Consider the following 23839-nt stretch of genomic DNA (forward strand, 5'->3'; position numbering starts at 1 on the left):
TGCACGATAGTTGATGATGACCAGCATAATTTGACGATTATTGTCATGAGCAAACTTTTATAGCAGTCTCAATTTCAGCAGGACTAATGGGCCCTACACACTTAAAGATCTAAGTGAATGATATGAACGTTCTTGTTCATTAATGAACGAGATACCATTGATATCGTTCAGTGTGTAGGCATCAGTGATGAATTATTCGCGGCCCCGCGCTTATTCATCGTTGGTGCCGGGTCGCTTATACATGCAGGCCAATATGGACAATCTCGTCCATATTAGCATGCAGGGCTATGGGGCCGACGGAGTGAAGAAACTTCCCCGCGCCGCCGGGTCGCCTGTTGGCCGTATCCTCTGTCAGGCACCTCAGCAGTCAATCGCCTAATGTGTAGGGCCCATAAGCTTTTTTTTTCCCCTGTACCTAGGATCAAGTATATTAGCCAGCAATGGGCATCTGAGTGCAATTTTAGCTCTTGCCTTTGCCATCTTTATTACAATGATGTGGTGTCCAATCTCTTCAAGATCATCTAACAGCTTCTTCCACACTTTTACGACCTCACTGATTGTGCAGTTGCGTCTTTGTGCACGATCCAGGGCTACAGCTACAGGTTTCAGTTGAGCCAAATAATCTTCAGCACTCCGCTTAATACCAAAGTTATTAACTTTGTTAATAATTTTGTGTGGGCCAGTTTTTCAGAAAGGACTCCAAGCAGTCTGCCCTAGTATTCCAGTGTACGTCACTTGGTAGTATATACTTGGTAGACTCCCTTATACACCATCCATTTTTCTACCTAACTGAGCAAAAAATAAAAAAGGAATGCCCCCACCTACACGTCTATCTCTTTCTAAGCAAAAGTTGTCGTTTTTTAACGTTTTGATTTAAATCCCGATTTAATAATTTGATTAAGATTGTTGATTTAATCATTTGATTTAAATTGTGCAACCCTGGTCCCATCCCCAAGATAACTCAGTATGGGATACAAATAATCAAAAATATGGAATAATCCGATATTCAAAATACTTTTGGTCCCAAGCATTTTGGGTATGGGATACTCAACCTGTAGTAACTACCATATCTGGATGCCTAAAGACCTGTTCACATTGATAAATAGCCCTCTAAGTGGGACATGGTGGAATGTATGGATCCCTACAGCACCGATAACTAATCAGATCACCGATATTTATTGTACTATTGTTACTGTTGTGCTGTATTTTGATATGTCCATCAGAGTATCTGAATGACGTTTAGCTGTAGATGAGGGAATACTGCTGGATTGTATTGAATGGGCTGTGATTAACTTTTCATGGAGCCTTTGTTCTGGCTGTTTTTATTGTTTACTTAGGAATAGTTAAGCAGAAATTTTCGTATAATACTGGGGATGGAGAGAGCATGATAAGCTAGCATTTACTGGTTGCCCATTTAAGTTGCACATCTCTCTCTCTCTCTCTCTCTCTCTCTCTCTCTCTCTTTTTTAATAGAACTTTGCTGCCATCTTGTGGTAATGTTAGAATTAGCAACTTAAAATAACCTTCCAGTGAAGTGATCCTAGGTCTCAGAAATAGGATCCATAATCCACTGAAAATCACTGGTTTGGGATGTGCAGTTCTGCATTACTTGCTCATTTCCAGTGTTCTTTGAGTGGAATAATTCTAATAATGATATCATGTAACTTTCAGTCTGGAGATAACTTGCAGCACCTTGGGGGGGGGGGGAGGGGGGGTTTATTGGAGCAAATTAAATGCAGTTATCCTATCTGATATTCTAATAACCAGACCACTTGCTAACTATTTATCTGTTAAAGTTTAGTCTTACCCCAATGCCGGCTGTTCTTTTGAGCATCTTGATCCATGTCTCCCTCACATTTGTCCCGCATTTACCTACTTGTACAGTCTCCGTCCTTTGTGCTGTCTCTAACTATGGTACTTATGTGATTTTTAGGAGTTGCACATGCTCAGAACCAGTTTGCCTATACCTGCTTGTCCTGTCATGTAACTGTTCTTATTCATGCATATCATTTTATTTTATTTTTTATTTGTCCCTTGCATGTCCGTGGCTGCTGAACTTGTGATGCAAATAAAAAACTTTGATGCAGTTATTATGTGAATCTTGAGCCAAGTTAGTTAATTTTTTTTTTTTACACACAGCGTGTCACCATGTTGGGTCTCATTTGTTTGGCCTTGTTACTTAAATCTGGTGGTTCCAGATGTCTGGGCCGTTGGAATCGTCTTCCTGAAGTCCCAACAGTACCTGTTACATTAGCAATGGTAGACGTGCATTAATTAACAGCAAAAGATATGGCTCGCAGAAGTTGTTGTTGCTGATGATAATATCCAGAGCCGGCCCTAATCAATATGTGGTCCTAGGCAAGATTTTGGCTAGTGCCCCCTAGCACCGCTGCTAGTTCTGCCTCGCACCCCTTTCCCATCATCATCACCTCTCAGTCATAGCAGTCCTCATTCTAGTGCTCCTACCCCCTATATTTTAAATAGGAACAGTGCGCACATTAGGCGCTCAGCCCAAAAAGGGGTGTTTTCTTTTGGGATGGGGCATGGCCACACAATAGTACCCCCAATTCAAATTACGCCACACAGGAGTGCAACGTTATTCACATTATATCATGTAATAGTGTCCCTTCTTCACGTTGCATCACACAGTAGTACCACTTTAACTTATATACATTACTCCTCACTGTAGTGCCCCTTATTCACATTACATTACATCACACTGAATTGCTCCTTATTCACATTACACCACACAGTAGTGCCTTTTTTTATACATTACGCCACACAGTAGAACACCTTATACACATATGCCACACATTAGTAATGCCTTCATACACATAATACCACACAGTAAGGCCCCTTATACATGACACACATTATTAATGTCCTTATAAAAATAATGCAATTTACACGTTATGCCAACCTTTATTAATGCCCTTATACACATGACACACATAATGGCCCTTACACATATGCTGAACAATATTGCACAACGAACCTACCCACACACAGCACTAACACTGTGACTTCTGCCTCTGCTTGGAAACAGATGGGTCATTCCATGTCAGTTCATACAGGCGTGTCCACAACTAGCGAGTCCAATCACGGGATCGGGATCGGCGGGATCCTGGGATGTAGGCACAGAAATGCTGGGATTTGAATCCCGGGATTGGAGCCAATCAGGAGCGACTGCTGCGGCCTCTTCCCTGATTGGCTGTATTTGAAATGCCGCCGCGTTCAGTGTGTCCATGGCTGCCGCCCACCTAATAGTAAGTAGTATTACTTACACCCACCTTCCCTCCGTGCAGTGCTCTCTAACAGCCTCCCTCCCGCGCCGCTACCTACACTAACCCTTCCGCGCCGCTACCTACACTAACCCTTCCGCGCCGCTACCTACACTAACCCTTCCGCGCCGCTACCTACACTAACCCTTCCGCGCCGCTACCTACACTAACCCTTCCGCGCCGCTACCTACACTAACTCTTCCACACCGCTACCTACACAACCCTCCCGTGCAGCCACCTACACCCTCCCTCCAGCGCTGCTCCATATACCCTTCTCCACTGCCCTACACTGATCCCTACTGCAATCCCGGGATCCTGGGAATCCCAGGATTGAAAAAACGGCCCGGGATTGGCCTCCCTATCCACAACCCATCTCAGATTGTTATGACTTTTTTTAAGTTAAAAGAGGATGTCAAAAAAACTATTTCTGCCAAATATCTCGACTGTTTGACAATTAGTTTTTTAAATATAGATTTTTCAATGTATTAAATGATTTACTAATCGCAGCTTCTTTATTCAGTTTAATTAAAATATCACGGGTGTTTATTAAGGAATCACCATGACATTTGGACCCCTAAGGTAACTCTTCCTTCCGAATCCAAAAATCCAAACCAAATTACTTTATCTGCTTTACTTTTCGAGTTACGGTAAAAACACATGTTTTTCGAAAAGACTGAAAAACGCTAGGTTCAATCAACATTCGATATCCCCCCAAAAATGTTGTGCTTAGAGGAGAAAAAAAAATCATGAAGTTGACGTTCAATTATTGTTGTACCGCATACATAATTAACACAAGATACCATGACATTTAAAAACTTAAACAGAACTTGAGTCCATAACTTAAGTTGAGTCAACAATCACATTATCTTTTCCTTGTTTGGAACCTGTTGTAACGGTCTGTCATTTTCCTTATAGTGCCTTTCAGTACTTCCTTGGATAGTGGGCACTTCCATTACACAGGGGACGTAAATAAAAGCAACATAACACTGTAGGCCAGGACAACACATTTGTTGATTGGTTTTGTTTCATGAAGTGTACCAGCACATCTTGTTCCTCGTCATTACATTGAATAATATACCTAATTTATCAGATGTTATTGTACACTGCTGCTATGTATGTTCCAGGTTGTAGATCACTTTTGTGTACATTTTTTGTGACTGTGGTCATAGTGACACTAAAGGCGTTTAGCCACAGTAAATTAACACGGCTAATTGTCCCACCGGGGGCTATTCAATTAGCCCCATAAAGCTGCTGCTTGCGGCCGACTTAAATTTTCACTGAACCTGTGTGTTTTTGGGAGATAATGTATTTTTTTTTTTTTTAAATACAACAATTTTTATTAGATTTTTTTATAGAAATACAAGAACAGGGAAGACCTTCATGATACAGACATACCAAAAACCGGAGAGAAACCGGTATAGTTACAATAATCCATCGTGAGGTGCTTTTAAGCCACATCAGTGAAACCACAGATACATAGTCGGTACTTGTAGGCTTGAGCAAGAGGTAAAGGATAAACAATCTTAACCTACATGAGGTCTAGGAAATGATGAAGACATTACCGACGTGCGTCTTAGCATAAGAAATCACCATATACCTAAGGCTAAGCATACAATTCTACCTGAGGATTCACAGGACATCAGTATACCCGAGAGGTCAGTAAAGAAGACAGACAGGAGGGGGAGAAACAAATGGGGAAAACAAAACAAGTATAATCATATCATGAATGAGTAGCGGCCAAAGAAGTCCTAAGTAAAAATATTAAAGAAGTAATTCAGGCATGGTTAGCCATTCTAACCAAAGAGAAGGTTCAGTACCCATATGGCATCAGACTAAACATACAGCATGGGGTATTAAAATTAATATAATTGCATTTCCTAAGAAAACAGCAGGGGGTCCCAAAGGAACAGTACATGGACCTAGGTTGTCAAGAGGCCCTATCGATTTGTCTATATAGATACCACGTTGTGGTCTCAAAAAGTTTATAGATGAACGACTGTACATCCGGGTCTAGAGTATCAATATACCTCTCCCACTTCTTGACAAACCGCCTGACCCCCAATTCAATATCAGGAAGAGTAGCACGCCTCTCAAAATAAATAATCCGGAGGGTCATGTGTTTCACAGCCATCAAAGAAGGGGTAGATGGTTTGATCCAATTATTAAGAATTTGTTTCTTGGCAATTGTCAGGATAACAGAGAGTACCGGAACAATGTCTCTATCTTCAGGCCCAAGAGACCACTCCCTAAAATCAAGTAGCAAACAAGCCCTCGGGCGTTTTATTAACCGTAAGTTAAATACTGTGTTGAGATAAGCGACCACCTTGTACCAAAACTTAGATATTTTCCGGCAAGACCACATATTGTGGTACAAGGTGGCACTCTGCGCAGTACATTTGATGCAACAGCCAGTGTCGTCTGGGACCATGTGTGCCCTCTGATTAGGCGCTATATATGCCCTTTGGAGCGTCTTCAAGTGAACCTCTTCCAAAGAGGCAGAGTATAAGAACCTAAAAGTGGGTAAAATGTTATCTAACAATTCAGCGCACGATCCCATATTGGGGATATCTCTGGCCCATGAAGACAACGCGGAATCCCAGAGCCGGTCTCTATATGAGACCCTAAAGGTGTTTCTGAAGTAACTAAGATGGTAAGGACAATCTTTAGTAAGCACCATTAAGGTGCGCAGCGGGTCTGTGGTAGCCTCAGAAATCATTGGGTGAGACTGGGATTGAGCAAAGTGTCTAGCCTGCAGGTACATAAAAAAATCCCGGTGGGAAATACCAAATTTTATCTGGATATCAGAGAAAGAAAGCACTGCGTTGCCTCCTGGGTCGTATATGTCTCTAATAGCTGCGATCCCCTTTTCTTTCCAACTCAAAAAATGTGCGTTATCAAGGCCAGGAAGGAAACATGGGTTACCCCAAAACGTAGTGTGAAGAGAGGTGTCAGGTTTTCTCTGGGCTTTAGTGTGAGTGGCCTGCCATGCTCGATATGTATGCCAAAATAGAATATTATGTTTTATCTCAGATGGGAGACGGGAGTTTGGGGTGTGTAAAAGTGCAGCAGGGGAGAAAGGATGGAATACGGCCAGTTCAAGTGGCAAGTTCGTAAATACTGATCTGCCCCAAAGCCAGTCTGTGATATAGCGGTACATCGCTGCTCTACTAAATAGAACAGGATCCGGGATTCCCATACCTCCCTCTTCACGTAATAGCTGTAACCTAGCGTAGGGGACTCTTGGTCGTTTACCTGCCCATAGAAAATAAGAATTTACTCACCGGTAATTCTATTTCTCGTAGTCCGTAGTGGATGCTGGGGACTCCGTAAGGCCCATGGGGAATAGCGGCTCCGCAGGAGACTGGGCACAACTAAGAAAGATTTAGGACTACCTGGTGTGCACTGGCTCCTCCCTCTATGCCCCTCCTCCAGACCTCAGTTAGGAAACTGTGCCTGGAAGAGCTGACACAATAAGGAAGGGATTTGGAATCCCGGGTAAGACTCATACCAGCCACACCAATCACACCGTACAACTCGTGATACTATATCCAGTTAACAGTATGAACAACAACTGAGCCTCACGAACAGATGGCTCATAACAACAACCCATTAGTTAGGCAATAACTATATACAAGTATTGCAGACAATCCGCACTTGGGATGGGCGCCCAGCATCCACTACGGACTACGAGAAATAGAATTACCGGTGAGTAAATTCTTATTTTCTCTGACGTCCTAGTGGATGCTGGGGACTCCGTAAGGACCATGGGGATTATACCAAAGCTCCCAAACGGGCGGGAGAGTGCGGATGACTCTGCAGCACCGAATGAGCAAACTCAAGGTCCTCCTCAGCCAGGGTATCAAACTTGTAGAATTTAGCAAATGTGTTTGAACCCGACCAAGTAGCAGCTCGGCAAAGTTGTAAAGCCGAGACCCCTCGGGCAGCCGCCCAAGAAGAGCCCACTTTCCTCATGGAATGGGCTTTTACAGATTTAGGATGCGGCAGTCCAGCCGCAGAATGTGCAAGTTGAATCGTACTACAGATCCAGCGAGCAATAGACTGCTTTGAAGCAGGAGCACCCAACTTGTTGGGCGCATACAGGATAAATAGTGAGTCAGTTTTCCTGACTCCAGCCGTCCTGGAAACCATAGATTTTTAGGGCCCTGACTACGTCCAGCAACTTGGAGTCCTCCAAGTCCTTAGTAGCCGCAGGCACCACAATAGGTTGGTTCAAATGAAAAGCTGATACCACCTTAGGAAGAAATTGGGGACGAGTCCTCAATTCTGCCCTGTCCATATGGAAAATCAGATACGGGCTTTTACATGACAAAGCCGCCAATTCTGACACACGCCTGGCCGAAGCCAAGGCCAACAGCATGACCACTTTCCACGTGAGATATTTTAATTCCACGGTTTTAAGTGGCTCAAACCAATGTGACTTAAGGAAATTCAACACCACGTTGAGATCACAAGGTGCCACTGGAGGCACAAAAGGGGGCTGAATATGCAGCAGTCCTTTAACAAACGTCTGAACTTCAGGCAGTGAAGCCAGTTCTTTTTGGAAGAAAATCGACAGAGCCGAAATCTGGACCTTAATGGAACCTAATTTGAGGCCCATAGTCACCCCTGACTGTAGGAAGTGCAGAAATCGACCCAGCTGAAATTCCTCCGTTGGGGCCCTTCTTGCCTCACACCACGCAACATATTTTCGCCATATGCGGTGATAATGGTTTGCAGTCACCTCCTTCCTAGCTTTAATCAGCATAGGGATGACTTCCTCCGGAATGCCCTTTTCCTTAAGGATCCGGTGTTCAACCGCCATGCCGTCAAACGCAGCCGCGGTAAGTCTTGGAACAGACAGGGCCCCTGCTGCAGCAGGTCCTGTCTGAGCGGCAGAGGCCATGGGTCCTCTGAGATCATTTCTTGAAGTTCTGGGTACCAAGCTCTTCTTGGCCAATCCGGAACCACAAGTATGGTTCTTACTCCTCTCCTTCTTATTATTCTCAGTACCTTGGGTATGAGAGGCAGAGGAGGGAACACATAAACCGACTGGTACACCCACGGTTTCACTAGAGCGTCCACAGCTATCGCCTGAGGGTCCCTTGACCTGGCGCAATATCTTTTTAGCTTTTTGTTGAGGCGGGACGCCATCATGTCCACCTGTGGCCTTTCCCACCGGTGTACAACCATTTGGAAGACTTCTGGATGAAGTCCCCACTCTCCCGGGTGGAGGTCGTGTCTGCTGAGAAAGTCTGCTTCCCAGTTGTCCACTCCGGGAATGAACACTGCTGACAGTGCTAACACATGATTTTCCACCCAGCGGAGAATCCTTGTGGCTTCTGCCATCGCCATCCTGCTTCTTGTGCCGCCCTGTCGGTTTACATGGGCGACCGCCGTGATGTTGTCTGACTGGATCAGCAGCGGCTGGTGTTGAAGCAGGGGTCTTGCCTGACTTAGGGCATTGTAAATGGCCCTTAGTTCCAGAATACTACCGTACTACAAAAAGAATATCCTGGAGCTTGAAAAGGTACAGAGGAGGGCGACCAAACTAATTAAGGGCATGGAGACGATGGAATACAAGGAAAGGCTTGAAAGACTAGGCATGTTTACATTGGAAAGGCGGAGACTAAGAGGGGATATGATCAACATCTACAAATATATAAGGGGACAATACACAGAGCTTGCGCGGGACCTGTTTTTGGTTAGATCAACACAGAGGACTCGTGGACACTCGCTCAGGTTAGAGGAGAGGAGATTCCGCACAATACGGCGTAAAGGCTTTTTCACGGTAAGGACAATACGTGTTTGGAATTCCCTGCCCGAGGGAGTTGTAATGGCGGAATCTGTCAACACCTTTAAGAATGGGTTAGATAAATTCCTATTGGATAAGGATATCCAGGGGTATGGTGCATAGTCATGCATTATAGTTACTATAAATAGGGATAAAATGCAATGGCTGACAGCAGCATCAGTCAAAAATTTTAGTCAAATCATCATGCATAGGACACCACAAATAGGTTGAACTCGATGGACAATTGTCTTTTTTCAACCTCAGATACTATGTTACTATGTTACTAATATTTATGTGTAGGGAAGTCTCCTGACTCGACCATTGTCCCTGGAAGTTTCTTCCCTGTGTGACTGCCCCCCAACCTCGAAGGCTGGCATCCGTGGTCACCAGGATCCAGTCCTGTATGCCGAATCTGCGGCCCTCTAGAAGATGAGCACTCTGCAGCCACCACAGCAGCGACACCCTGGCCCTTGGAGACCGGGTTATCAGCCGATGCATCTGAAGATGCGATCCGGACCACTTGTCCAACAGATCCCACTGAAAGATCCTTGCATGGAACCTTCCGAATGGAATTGCTTCGTAAGAAGCCACCATCTTTCCCAGGACTCGCGTGCAGTGGTGCACCGACACCTGTCTTGGTTTTAGGAGGTCTCTGACTAGAGATGACAACTCCTTGGCCTTCTACTCCGGGAGAAACACTTTTTTCTGTTCCGTGTCCAGAACCATCCCCAGGAACAGTAGACGCGTTGTAGGAACCAGCTGCGACTTTGGAATATTCAGGATCCAGCCGTGCTGTTGTAGCACTTCCCGAGCCAGTGCTACTCCGATCAACAACTGTTCCCTGGACCTCGCCTTTATAAGGAGATCGTCCAAGTACGGGATAATTAAAACTCCCTTTTTCCGAAGGAGTATCATCATTTCGGCCATTACCTTGGTAAATACCCTCTGTGCCGTGGACAGACCAAACGGCAACGTCTGGAATTGGTAATGACAGTCCTGTACCACAAATCTGAGGTACTCCTGGTGAGAAGGGTAAATGGGGACATGCAGGTAAGCATCCTTGATGTCCAGTGATACCATGTAATCCCCCTCGTCCAGGCTTGCAATCACCGCCCTGAGCGATTCCATCTTGAACTTGAACCTTCTTATATAAGTGTTCAAGGATTTTAAATTTAAAATGGGTCTCACCGAACCGTCCGGTTTCGGTACCACAAACATTGTGGAATAGTAACCCCGTCCTTGTTGAAGGAGGGGCACCTTGATTATCACCTGCTGAGAATACAGCTTGTGAATCGCCTCCAGCACTGCCTCCCTGTCCGGGGGAGCTGTCGGCAAGGCAGATTTGAGGAAACGGCGAGGGGGAAACGTCTCGAATTCCAGCTTGTACCCCTGAGATACTACTTGTAGAATCCAGGGATCCACCCGTGAGCGAGCCCACTGGTCGCTGAAGTTCTTGAGACGGGCCCCCACCGTACCTGGCTCCGCCTGTGGAGCCCCAGCGTCATGCTGTGGACTTAGAGGAAGCGGGGGAGGACTTTTGTTCCTGGGAACTGGCTGTATGTTGCAGCTTTTTCCCTCTACTTCTGCCTCTGGGCAGAAAGGACGCGCCTCTAACCCGCTTGCCTTTCTGGGGCCGAAAGGACTGTACCTGATAATACGGTGCTTTCTTTGGCTGTGAGGGAACATGGGGTAAAAATGCTGACTTCCCAGCTGTCGCTGTGGAAACGAGGTCCGAGAGACCATCCCCAAACAACTCCTCACCCTTGTAAGGCAAAACTTCCATGTGCCTTTTAGAATCTGCATCTCCTGTCCACTGCCGAGTCCACAATCCTCTCCTGGCAGAAATGGACATTGCGTTTATTTTAGATGCCAGCCGGCAAATATCCCTCTGTGCATCTCGCATGTATAAGACAGCGTCTTTAATATGCTCTACGGTTAGCAATATAGTGTCCCTGTCTAGGGTATCAATGTTTTCCGACAGGGAATCTGACCACGCAGCTGCAGCACTGCACATCCATGCTGAAGCAATAGCCGGTCTCAGTATAATTCCTGAGTGTGTATATACAGACTTCAGGATAGCCTCCTGCTTTCTATTCGCAGGCTCCTTTAGGGCGGCCGTGTCCGGAGACTGTAGTGCCACCTTTTTTGACAGACGTGTAAGCGCTTTATCCACCCTAGGGGATATCTCCCAACGTGACCTGTCCTCTGGCGGGAAAGGGTACGCCATTAGTAACTTTTTAGAAATTACCAGTTTCTTATCGGGGGAAGCCCACGCTTCTTCACACACTTCATTTAATTCATCAGATGGGGGAAAAACCACTGGAAGCTTTTTCTCCCCAAACATAATACCCTTTTTTGTGGTACCTGGGGTAATATCAGAAATGTGCAACACATTTTTCATTGCCGTAATCATATAACGAGTGGCTCTATTGGAATGTACACTAGTCTCATCGTCGTTGACACTGGAGTCAGTATCCGTGTCGACATCTGTGTCTGCCATCTGAGGTAGTGGGCGTTTTATAGCCCCTGATGGCTTTTGAGACACCTGGGCAGGCACGGGCAGAGAAGCCGGCTGTCCCACATCTGTTATGTCGTCAAACCTTTTATGTAAGGAGTTGACACTGTCGCGTAATTCCTTGCACATGTCCATCCATTCAGGTGTCGACCCCGCAGGGGGTGACATCACATTTATCGGCACCTGCTCCGCCTCCACATAAGCCTCCTCATCAAACATGTTGACACAGCCGTACCGACACACCACACACACACACACACACACACACAATGCTCTGACTGAGGACAGGACCCCACAAAGTCCTTTGGGAGACAGAGAGAGAGTATGCCAGCACACACCAGAGCGCTATATAATGCAGGGATACACACTACACACAGTGATTTTATCCCCTATAGCTGCTTTAATACACAGTTTGCGCCTAAATTTAGTGCCCCCCTCTCTTTTTTACCCTATTGAGCCTGGAAACTGCAGGGGAGAGCCTTGGGAGTGTCCTTCCAGCGGAGCTGTGAGAGGAAATGGCGCCAGTGTGCTTAGGGAGATAGCCCCGCCCCCTTCCCGGCGGACTTCTCCCGCTTTTTTCAGGATATTTTTGGCAGGGGATTTTACACATATATAGTCTTGCTGACTATATTATGTGTTTATTTGCCAATATAAGGTACTCTTATTGCAGCCCAGGGCGCCCCCCCCCCCAGCGCCCTGCACCCATCAGTGACCGGAGTGTGTGGTGTGCATGGGGAGCAATGGCGCACAGCTGCAGTGCTGTGCGCTACCTTAATGAAGACCGGAGTCTTCAGCCGCCGATTTTCTGGACGTTCTTCTTGCTTCTGGCTCTGCAAGGGGGACGGCGGCGCGGCTCCGGGACCGGACGACCGAGGCTGGGCCTGTGTTCGATCCCTCTGGAGCTAATGGTGTCCAGTAGCCTAAGAAGCCCAAGCTAGCTGCAAGCAGGTAGGTTCGCTTCTTCTCCCCTCAGTCCCTCGTAGCAGTGAGTCTGTTGCCAGCAGATCTCACTGAAAATAAAAAACCTAAATATACTTTCTTTCTAAGAGCTCAGGAGAGCCCCTAGTGTGCATCCAGTTCGGCCGGGCACACAATTCTAACTGAGGTCTGGAGGAGGGGCATAGAGGGAGGAGCCAGTGCACACCAGGTAGTCCTAAATCTTTCTTAGTTGTGCCCAGTCTCCTGCGGAGCCGCTATTCCCCATGGTCCTTACTGAGTCCCCAGCATCCACTAGGACGTCAGAGAAATCTAGTGAAACACTGTTTAAGAAAAAGGACATCTTTCTCAACAAGGGCAATAGGGAGCATAAGAAGAAAATAAGCAATCTTGGGGAAAAACAACAGATTTAATAACTTCTGCGCGACCCATAAGAGACAAGGGCAGAGACGCCCAGTCTGTAAGGATTTTAGACACCTTGGACAAAATAGGACCAAAATTAACCGCATATAGATCCGGGAGGGAAGTAGGGATCTGAACTCCTAAATATCTAAGACTATCTCGAGCCACTGGGAATCGGGACAGGACCGGGTGTAATGGAAAGAGGGAAGAGTCTCCTGAAAGGAGGAGAAGCTCAGATTTAGATATATTAATTTTGTATCCCGCAAAGGAACCAAATTGTTCAATCAGGGAGGCAATCGCAGGGATGGACGTATCAGGCTGAGAAATAAATAGAAGCATGTCGTCAGCATACAGTGATAATTTTACCATGGTGTCCATTATTTTTATGCCTGTAAATCTGGGAGAATTTCTCAGGGAAACAGCTAGGGGTTCTAAAGCTAAGGCAAATAATAAAGGTGACAAGGGGCAGCCCTGACGTGTGCCACTCTGGATAAGAAAAGGGGATGAGAGGATACCATTCCCCAAAACTTGAGTGGAGGGAGATTCATATAATCGGGAAATAAGAGAGACAAAGTCCTCAGGTGCACCAAAGCGGTGAAGCGTTTCATATAGATGGTCCCAGGTGACCAGGTCGAACGCCTTTTCGGCATCAAGTGACAATAATACATTAGTGTCAGTGGGTTTGGAAAGCTGAAAGGCCTGCATAACAGTCAAGACCTTTCGGATATTGCTCACTGATTGCCGACCCCAGACAAATCCAGTCTGGTCTGTATGAACTATATCAGGGACTATGAATTTGAGTCTATTCGAGAGGATTTTAGTGAACAATTTATAATCCGTGTTTAGAAGGGAGATCGGACGATAAGAACTGGGAGACTCAGGATCCCGGCCAGGCTTCGGGATAACCTTTATGACCGCGGAATTAAAATATTGGGGCAAGGAAGCACCCTGCATAAAATAATTAAATAAGACAGAAAGAGGTTCGCACAGTCTAGTAGATAGAATTTTATAGTAGTCATTGGCAAAACCGTCAGGGCCCGGAGTCTTCCCAGTCTTCAGTCCAGCTATTGCTAAAGAAACTTCCTCAGTGGTGATAGGTGCAAGAAGAGAGGTACAGTGCGACTCTGACATTTGAGGCAGATCAGTAGAAGACCAAAAGCTAGACTTGTGGGTCTGGTTAATAACAGGATGTGCATAAAGAGTGGTATAAAAAGATTGTAGCACCTCAGCAATCTCGGCCGAGGTCCGTACTCTATCCCCACCTTGGGTGAGCAGAGAGTGAATTACCACTTTAGGGTGTCTGCCTTTTAACAAACGGGATAACAGTTTGCCAGACTTATTGCCATATCTGTAAATGCCACAGTCTCTTGAAAATGAATATTTAGCTTCCATTTGAGAAAGGAGGGTATCAAACAGTGTTTTTTGTGTAAGGTACCGTTCCCTAGTAGAAGGGGAGGGGGAGGATTTAAATTCCTGAAAAGAGTGAGTAAGAGCCGCCTGGGCTTCCAAATATTGCGAGTTTAAATCTAAATCCCTTTTTTTTACTATAGGACATAATGTGCCCCCGAATAACTGATTTTGACGCCTGCCAGAAAAGAGCAGGATCATCGCTCAGGGTTTCTCCATTGTGCGTATGATAATCCAGCCACGCTGCATCTAATGAGGAGCGGAATTTCAGAGAGCCACTTAAATGAGAGGGGAAGTGCCAGGAGCGAAAAGGGGATTTTTCTGAGAGGAGCATCAATTTCATCCAGCATAAAGCATGGTCCGAAATACAGATATCCTCAATTTTAGAGTCAGCCACTTTTGAGAAAAAGGAGTCTGATAACAGCAGATAATCAATCCTCGAAAACGTGTGGTGCGCAGCTGAGAGGCATGTAAATTCCCTTTCTAATGGGTAGCATGCGCGCCACACATCCACTAAGGACAACTGCGAGCAAATATAGGGGATACCAATACGTGGTAACGAGGGGGGAGCGCGAGGGGGGGGGGGGGGGATTTATCCAAGGTTAGAGAAGAATATAAATTAAAATCTCCACCCAAGATTATAGGAATTTCAGAGTAGCTTACTGACCATATTCGTATAAAATTGCTTAGAATACTGATTGGGAGCATAGATATTACAAAGTAGGAACCTGGATGCATACAATGTGACATCTGCCAGTACATACCGACCCTGAGTGTCATCTAAAATCGCATGGACAGAGATAGGGACCGTGTGCCGTGCTAAAATAATCACTCCCCTAGCCTTAGAAGAGAAGGAGGAAGAGGCTGCCACAGACCAACCCATAGTGTTCAGTTTTACCACCTCATTTGGCATAAGGTGAGATTCCTGAATGAAAACAACATCCATCCCCACCTTCCGAAGATAGAGCAAAATCTTTCTGCGTTTAGCTGGGGAGTTGATCCCTCCCACATACCACGTGCCGACACTCAAACTAGCCATGCATCAAATGAACTGGGAAAACCTGAAAACCTGTGCAGTAATCATGATATCTACAGCCGCTGAAAAACAGATACAAATCATACCGGGGTGGACACATTAGGAGGAGAAGGGGAGGGGGAGAAGAAAAGAGGGACAGAAACATAGAAAACACACAAAATATAGCATTAACATTGTGAAAGAAAGTCCTGCTAAGGACAATCATAACTTCAGAAAACGAGAACAACCGGTTCAAGCAAGCACAGAGGCCGTCATAGACCGCCAATGAGCCAGCCAGAATTATGAAAACCTTAGGAAAAATGAGGGAGGGAGCGCCCTTACCCACCCTCGGCAACATAATATATGAAAATATACATAGGAAAAATAACAAGAAAATATCAGAGCACACAGAGCATGTTACAGAAAAAGAAAAACGCAGCCTGTCACATAAGAAGTAGGGGGAGATATCTCCGCTAAGCATATATAACCATTCTACAAAACTCCAATTGTTAGAAACTTTTGCGCTATATTATAAATTTATATGATATGGCTGACAAAAATAACAGACTCCTATTGAATTAAAAATATTTAATAATATATGAATAATCATAAAACAAGACCGGTCTTAGTAGTTTAAACATCTAAGATGACAAGTATATATACTTTCCAATAAAAGGAGGTGGACTTAAGCATATTCTGTGCACAGAGGTGTAAAAACTAGCTTTATAGCTAAATGACTTGATTTACAAAGTCAAAAAAATATAGATCAAGTGTAGCTGCTGGTAGAACCCGTATAATAGATGTTTCCAATAGACAGTCACTTTGTATCAAAGTTCCTTTGAATGTAATAATCCAACATAGGTCAGTAAAACGGCTCTCATTTCATTTTACTGACCTATGTTGGATTATTACATTCAAAGGAACTTTGATACAAAGTGACTGTCTATTGGAAACATCTATTATACGGGTTCTACCAGCAGCTACACTTGATCTATATTTTTTTTACTTTGTAAATCAAGTCATTTAGCTATAAAGCTAGTTTTTACACCTCTGTGCACAGAATATGCTTAAGTCCACCTCCTTTTATTGGAAAGTATATATACTTGTCATCTTAGATGTTTAAACTACTAAGACCGGTCTTGTTTTATGATTATTCATATATTATTAAATATTTTTAATTCAATAGGAGTCTGTTATTTTTGTCAGCCATATCATATAAATTTATAATATAGCGCAAAAGTTTCTAACAATTGGAGTTTTGTGGTTAATTGCACTTGGGTGGCCCAGTGCAATTTGATTGACCTGCTAACCCCAGGTCATTAACTTTTTGCAGCTGATTGTTATTTTATCCAAAAGGTTTTTTTTATAGCATTTGATATTAGCGCCTGATAAAAAAGTTTTTTTCTATATAACCATTCTAGAAAGATTACATAGCCACAAAAAGACAACAGATGAATAAGAAAAATCTAAAACAGAAAACAAGGCAAAAATGTTCAGCCCGCTGTATAAGACCAAAGTCTCTTTTGGGGGAAAAAACACCTGCAGCAGATTCTAAATTGGCAGACATAACCGGAAACAGAGAAGTCCAGGAGCAATACTCAGCCATCTCGATCCAGGGTGTCATCCGCCTGAGAGGAGTCGTCATCTGCCTTGGATGCCTCAGAAACATAAGCCTCTGTATCTGCAAGATTTGTAAAGTCCCGGAAAGAATTTCCATCAAACAGGCGTAGTCTTGCAGGGAAGAGCAGAGCAAATTTTTTATTCGCCTTTACCAAACGGGAGCAAAGGGGGGTAAATTCCCGACGTGCCCGGGATACCTCTGCGGAGTAGTCCTGGAAAATGGCCAAACGAGCTCCCTCCCATTGTAAATTCCTATGCCTCCTGGATGCCGTCCATATTGCCTCCTTATGGAGAAAGTTCAGACATTTAAATATAACCACACGTGGTCTGCTATTAGGTGAAGAACGTAGGGGACCCAGTCTGTGGGCTCTCTCAATAACTAAGCCAGTGCATTCATCTTGGATATGCAACAAATCAAGGAGGGACGTTTGTAAAAAAAAGAGTCAAATCAGGACCTTTCAGTGACTCAGGGAGCCCCAGCACCCGAAGATTCGATCTCCTCGATCTATTTTCAAGATCGTCAACCTTGTTCAGCAGCTGGAAGTGAGATTTCTGGAGCTCATCATATCTGTGCTTAAGATCCCCAACATCCTGAAAAGTCTCCCCCAGCCTTTGTTCATTTGTAAGAACAGTCTTAGATAACTGCTTGATTTGGGATTTTAGGTCTTTTACTGCCTGCTGCATTTTAGCAGCATGTGCATCCATGATAGGCTCCATGGCATCCCTAACAGCTCTCACCACATCAGCATAAGTCACTGGAGAGGCAGGGGAACAGTCAGGCTCACCTGAGGGAGAAATGTGTTTTGCAGAAGCCTGTATAATGCTGCCAGCAGCATGCAGACTCGTTTGTGAGCTAGGTGCCGCGGCCATCTTGGATTCCCCCGGCCGTTTTTCAGACCTCGATCTCTGGGCTTTAGGGGGCATGGGGGAGGACAGAGACCTTTCCATCCAGTCCCCAGCACTTTCCCACAGGTAGTGTGCGCCAGGTGCGGAGAAAAGCCGCGAACGGGAGGCGCTGTGTGCTCCGGTTACCGAGGGTGCAGGAGAGCTGCAGCAATCAGCTTCTCCTCACATGGGCGCCGGAACCGTAAGCACTCGAGATAATGTATTTTTTTACAGGCGACCATATTGGATAGCATGTAAAAAAATATGGGTGAAACATCGGGAAAAGTCGCCCAATGTTTTTTCACCTGTAATTGGATACCCCCCAAACTGTGGTTCCTGCTGGCTTCATGTCATCTGATGACAATCAGAATATGTGTAGTTCATCATAACTAATAGGCCAAAATTGGTGATGAGTACGTGTTCCTACCAGTCTTTGCTGTTTCTGGACGGGTATGCAGCTTGGTTTTGCAGTCTTGTATTTCATTTTGTGACACGGAGAAAAACTTTATGCTTTGTATCTTTTAAGCCCAGCTATACTGGTCCAAAGGTGTCAAGATGTGATGGGTTTCCACTGCGTGCAGACAGGTGTGGGTGGCTAGATGTTTACTAGCACCGTCACTAAAGTAGTGAACATACTCCAATTTTAGTAATAGTTCCGCTAAGTGTTTCATAACTACTTTTAATGAAGGCATGTACAGTTATGGCTACATGGTCACAGGTATGACTTATAACACACAGACTCACACAGTTTAAAGTGTCACACAATCATCTTGCCTAAAAAAACAGATGTAGCCACGCTAATCGTTGCCTCGTGGCAAGTGTGCCCGCAAATGCACCTGTATGCACGCCAATGGAAGCCTGTGGAGCGAACGCCGGCTGTGATCAATCGCAGTACAGCACATACGCACTATGCCACGATACGTATGCCGTACACATGCATCGCAGCATAGATAAGCGTGGCTCTATCTGTATACAGCAAATGGGTTAAGTGTTGCTTGTGAAGTGTCCCAGTGGAATCCTTGAATTGCATCCTGACACAAATTAATAATTTTCAACACGTAGCTTATTTTCTGGTCGAATGGCCAGTGTGGACCCACTGCTTATAAACAACTGTGTCCTCCTCATCCATGTCATTATCATGAAAAAGTTTTTCAACTATTCTCTAGTGTTTCCAGACCTGGGCATTTATTACATCAATGACGCATACAAGTTTTTGAGACTGAAGAACAAGCAAGGATTTCGGTTAGGTCTTTGTAGTCCATCTTTAGTGGTGGAGCAACAACCAATATTTTTTTACGTTTTGGTGAGTTTTGCAAACACACAGAATGCATACCTCTAGCAGCAACGCTAACTAACACACCATGTAGGTCGTAAGGAACAAACCTTAGACAATCCAACTTGAATGTCTGGAAAACAGTCTTTGAAAGCAAGATAAAGCTCTTTCAAGTTTACTAGGAGTAGCCTTTTCTGTTTGTGCATTCTTTTTCCTCCTGGAACTTTTACAGAAACACACTTTCTTTCCAGGGCACATCTGAGAATGTTCATCATCTTTGTAAAACTGCTGTACCTGATGAACGATTTGTACAGAAAGGGCTTTCGCTCTATATTTTTCAGGTTCTGCCAGTATGCCATGGGTTTCTTTAAGTTTTCTTGATTGTTTTACCATGTTTTCTATGTCATTAAATAAGTTAGGGACTCAAGTTTAAGTTTTTAAATTTCATGATTGCTTGTGTTAATTATGTATGCGGTACACCAGTAATTGAACGTCAACTTCATGATTTTTTTTTCTCCACTATGAAATCAAGTACCAACTGATTTTTTTGTGTGTGTGGTAGTAATGTATACCTTTGTTAGGCACACACAAAAAAATTGGGATATTTCTGCAGTGGGGTACATTAGTTTCCACAGGGAAACATCAGGGTGTATAAATGGATCTTGATACAGGCACCAACAGGCTAAAGCTTTAGACTGTCCCAGGATGCATTGGGACCTCCTCTATAACCCTGCCTCCAGGCACTGTGAGCTCAGTTTTAGAGTTGGTGCCCTGCAGATCAGGTCACTTAACAGGGGGGCTTCACTGGGCAGCCCTAAAAACGCTTTTTATTAGAAGACTTCAAGGGCCGCAGCACTTATATGTCAGAGTGACATTCTGTGCTGCGGCTCCGTCACCTCCCCAGCGGCGTCGCATACTCCCGCTGGCTCAGTTCCCAGGTACTTGCGGCGGGGACGCTCCGGCATTGGGCACACGGTCACAGCGCTCTCCTGGTTCGCATGGCTGCTACGAAGGTAGGACCCACCATTAAATCGCGTACCGATTGCAGTCTAGGAAGATGGACTGCAACGCTGGCATGGACACTGTCACCGAGCAGTGACCCCACTATATCCACCAGGGCATATGAGTACAGGTCGGGTGTACTAATGCCCACTTTAATAAAACTCCATAGTACAGTACCAGGTGGTGGGGAACGGCATAGGGAAGACTGCGCTTGACCTGTAGCCCCTCTCCCGGCCCAGGGCGCCATCTACTGCTAGTGTTCCCGCCCTGGAGCAGCTGCCTCACACTCTCCCTCACTCCCTGACTGAGACGGTGGGTGCAATCTTCTAAGCATAGCTGTGACTGGTCTCCGGGACTGCAGGGCAAGGTCTCCCCTGTAAATCCGCCTGTACATCAGCGCTGTGATTTTACAGTCACTTAAGTATTCTACATGTCGATATAAAGACCGCGTTAGTTAAGAACAAGTGTACATGTGCCAGAAAAAATTGTACGAGTATTCTAATATATACATCCGGTCTCACACCGTGCTTTGTTATATATACTAGTCCAGTGCAGTTTTATTGTCTTGCTAAAATAATTATCTACATTGTCACTGTGACTGTGTGTGCCTGTATCTGCTGTGTAGATTTCACTTTCAGTGTATCCCAGCTTTAGCTATCACTGTATTCTGTACCCTATGGGACTAGGTGTGTCTGGGTCACATATATAGTGCTGCACAGTATTTACCGTTAAGCAGTGACATGCGGTGAGGTCATTGACTGGGGAGGCACTAAGATATATAGTAACCCCATCAGCACCTCCTGTGTATCATTGAAGTAAGCCAGCACCTCCGGTGCATCACTGACCCGTACATAACCACGCCAGCACCCCCTGTGCATCTCAGACATCTACATAACAACGCCAGCGTCCTCTGTGCATCACTGCCAGTGGTGCAAGTAGAAAAATGTCTTACAGGTACAAAAAATGGGTGTGTCCAAATGCCACATGGGGCGCGGCCAAGGAAAATAAGGGCATGATACACATATGGGTAAGGGGCAGATACACATATGACCCCAATAGTGCCAGATACACGTTGCCCCACAGTGCCAGATACACGTTGCCCCACAGTGCCAGATGTACATTGCCCCACAGTGCCAGATGTACATTGCCCCACAGTGCCAGATGTACATTGCCCCACAGTGCCAGATGTACATTGCCCCACAGTGCCAGATGTACATTGCCCCACAGTGCCAGATGTACATTGCCCCACAGTGCCAGATGTACATTGCCCCACCGTGCCAGATACATAAATGCTCCCACTGTGTCAGATATACATTGCCCCACAGTGCCAAATACATAAATGCCCCCCAGTGCCAGATATGCCCCCAAGTGCCAGATATGCCCTCAGTGCAGATACACATGTCCCTGCAGTGCCAGGTATACATGTCCCCAGTGCCAGGTATACATGCCCCCCCCAGTGCCAGATATGCCTCCAGTGCCAGATATGCCCCCATGTGCCAGGTATACATGACCCCCAGTGCCAGATATGCCTCCAGTGCCAGATATGCTCCCAGTGCCAGGTATACATGCCCCCCCAGTGGCAGGTATGCTCCCAGTGCCGGGTATACAATGTACATGCCCCCCAGTGCCAGATATGCCCCAGTGCCAGGTATACATCCCCCCCGAGTGCCAGATATGCTCCCAGTGCCAGGTATATATGCCCCCAGTGCCAGGTATACATGCCCCCCAGTGCCAGATATGCCCCCAGTGCCAGGTATACTGTACATGTCCCCCCAGTGCCAGGTATTCATGAAGCCGCCGCAATGCTAATCCAGGGTGACTGACCTGCAAGTCCGGCCCAGGCCAGTTGAGGCGGAAGGGAATGTCATCACTAAGAGCAGGCAGGGCTCTCCTGCCGTAGCACACCCCGTTCGTACAGAACAGCGAGGACCGGGAGGGAAGCGCGCACAGCCGCCAGCTCTCCCCTGTGCATCCCAACCGCCAGGTCCCGCTGGCTCCGAGGCTGAAGCTGCTGTAGTGAGAGCTCTACAGTAGCTGGTCCCGGGACCCGCCTCTGCTTCACCGCGCCGCGTGATTGGACCAGCGGATCCAGCACTGGATCCGTTGTCTAATCACATCTGCCTCGCTGACAGGGGCGGGTTTCCCCTGTCAACGAGGCACTTGCAGAAGTGCCGCTTTCCCCTTTGGTTTTAATGGGCTTTTTCAGCCCAGTGCTTTGCCCCGCCCCCCACACTTTAACCTGTTCCTATTGTAAATGGGAGGCACTGCTATCAGTGCCTCCCAAACTACTTCTAATCACTGTAATAGATAGGATAATATAAAGAAATTACTTATGACACAGAATATGTGTCATAAGTATTTTCTTTATATTATTTTAATCAGTAAAGACAGGGGAGGCACTGCCTCCCCTGACTGCACGTCCCTGCCGTTAAGTGTATTCTACTGTGTACTCAGTCACATAATACCGGATTAATTAGCTGGTGTTGTGTACTGTGTACGCTGTCACATACTAGAGGATTTATTTGCAGGTATTGTACTCTGTCTGGCTGTATCATACTAATACGCTCTGCTGTTACATATCTGAGAATGTCTAACAAAAAGGGCGGGAAATCCGAGAACGCTCCTGCATCATGCAGCGCATGCGCCAAGGATTTGCCTGAGGGGGAAGTTTTGTATGAGTGTCTGTGTACTACTTGCCATACATCTCCCAGTCAGTCCGCAGCTCCTGTAACCAATCAGGAGCCACCTTGGGCGACGTTCTCATCTATGTTAAATACGCTTGTGACACGCCTTACGCCCCCTATTGGGACCTCATGTGCCATTACAGTCACATATTGTCCCTATGGTAAATCCGCCTTGGGTGGATAATTTGTCTACCCAGTTGCAGCAATTGAATCAATCCTTGGTTAGACATAAGGCTGCCCCAGGTCACTGTCGTGTCACGGGGTCATCTAAGCGGGCTACTTCCTCCTCGCAATCCACTAATCTCTCAGAAGATTATGATGATGATGATGGGGAGCATACTGTCCTGTCAGACACTGACACAGCTGCTTCTGACAAGGAATCTACAACACAGATTGATGTCCCTGACCTAGTGGTTGCTATTAAGCAGATCCTGCAAATATCAGATGATGATGATGATGATGATGATTCCACTACGGTGTCTAAAAAACCTGATAAGTTTAAACATCAGAAGGTAACTAAAACATTATTACCGCATTCTGACCATTTAGTGGATATACGACGAGAACCCTGGATTACTCCAGGGAAGAAATTCTCCCTTGTCTAAAAGGGGTGGTATTCATGTGACCGCCGGTCAGCTGACCGACAGTCACATGACCTCCTCCACCAGCCCGACGGGTCACACTCGTGGGTGTCCACGACACCCTTAGAGTGGGAATAGAACCCGTGGCGACCGCAGGTCGCCACCGAGCCCGCAGCGTGGTGAGCTTGCTGCACTCGCCCTCCCCGCCGGGATCCCGGCGTCGGTAAGCTGACCGGTGGTCAGGAGACCGCCGGTCAGCCGTACTACACCCGTCTAAAAGGATGGTAGCTCACTATCCTCTCCCTGCAGAGTTGTGTAACAAGTGGGAAAATTCACCGCCGGTGGATTCCCATGTCACCCATCTGGTAGTGACATCTACTCTGCCTGTCACCACTGTCACCTCACTGAAGGAACCGACAGATAAGCATGTGGAGGGATGCCTGAAGT

General features: G+C 45.9%; 1 protein-coding gene across 2 annotated transcripts in view; it reads left to right on the plus strand.

Moving 5' to 3' along the window:
* Positions 1-23839, plus strand: part of LOC134949219 (uncharacterized) — a 167975-nt gene that overhangs the window by 64382 nt on the left and 79754 nt on the right. The window lies entirely within an intron of this gene.

This window comes from Pseudophryne corroboree, chromosome 8 (genome assembly GCF_028390025.1).
Source record: "Pseudophryne corroboree isolate aPseCor3 chromosome 8, aPseCor3.hap2, whole genome shotgun sequence".
In the NCBI taxonomy this organism is placed as follows: Eukaryota; Metazoa; Chordata; class Amphibia; order Anura; family Myobatrachidae; genus Pseudophryne; species Pseudophryne corroboree.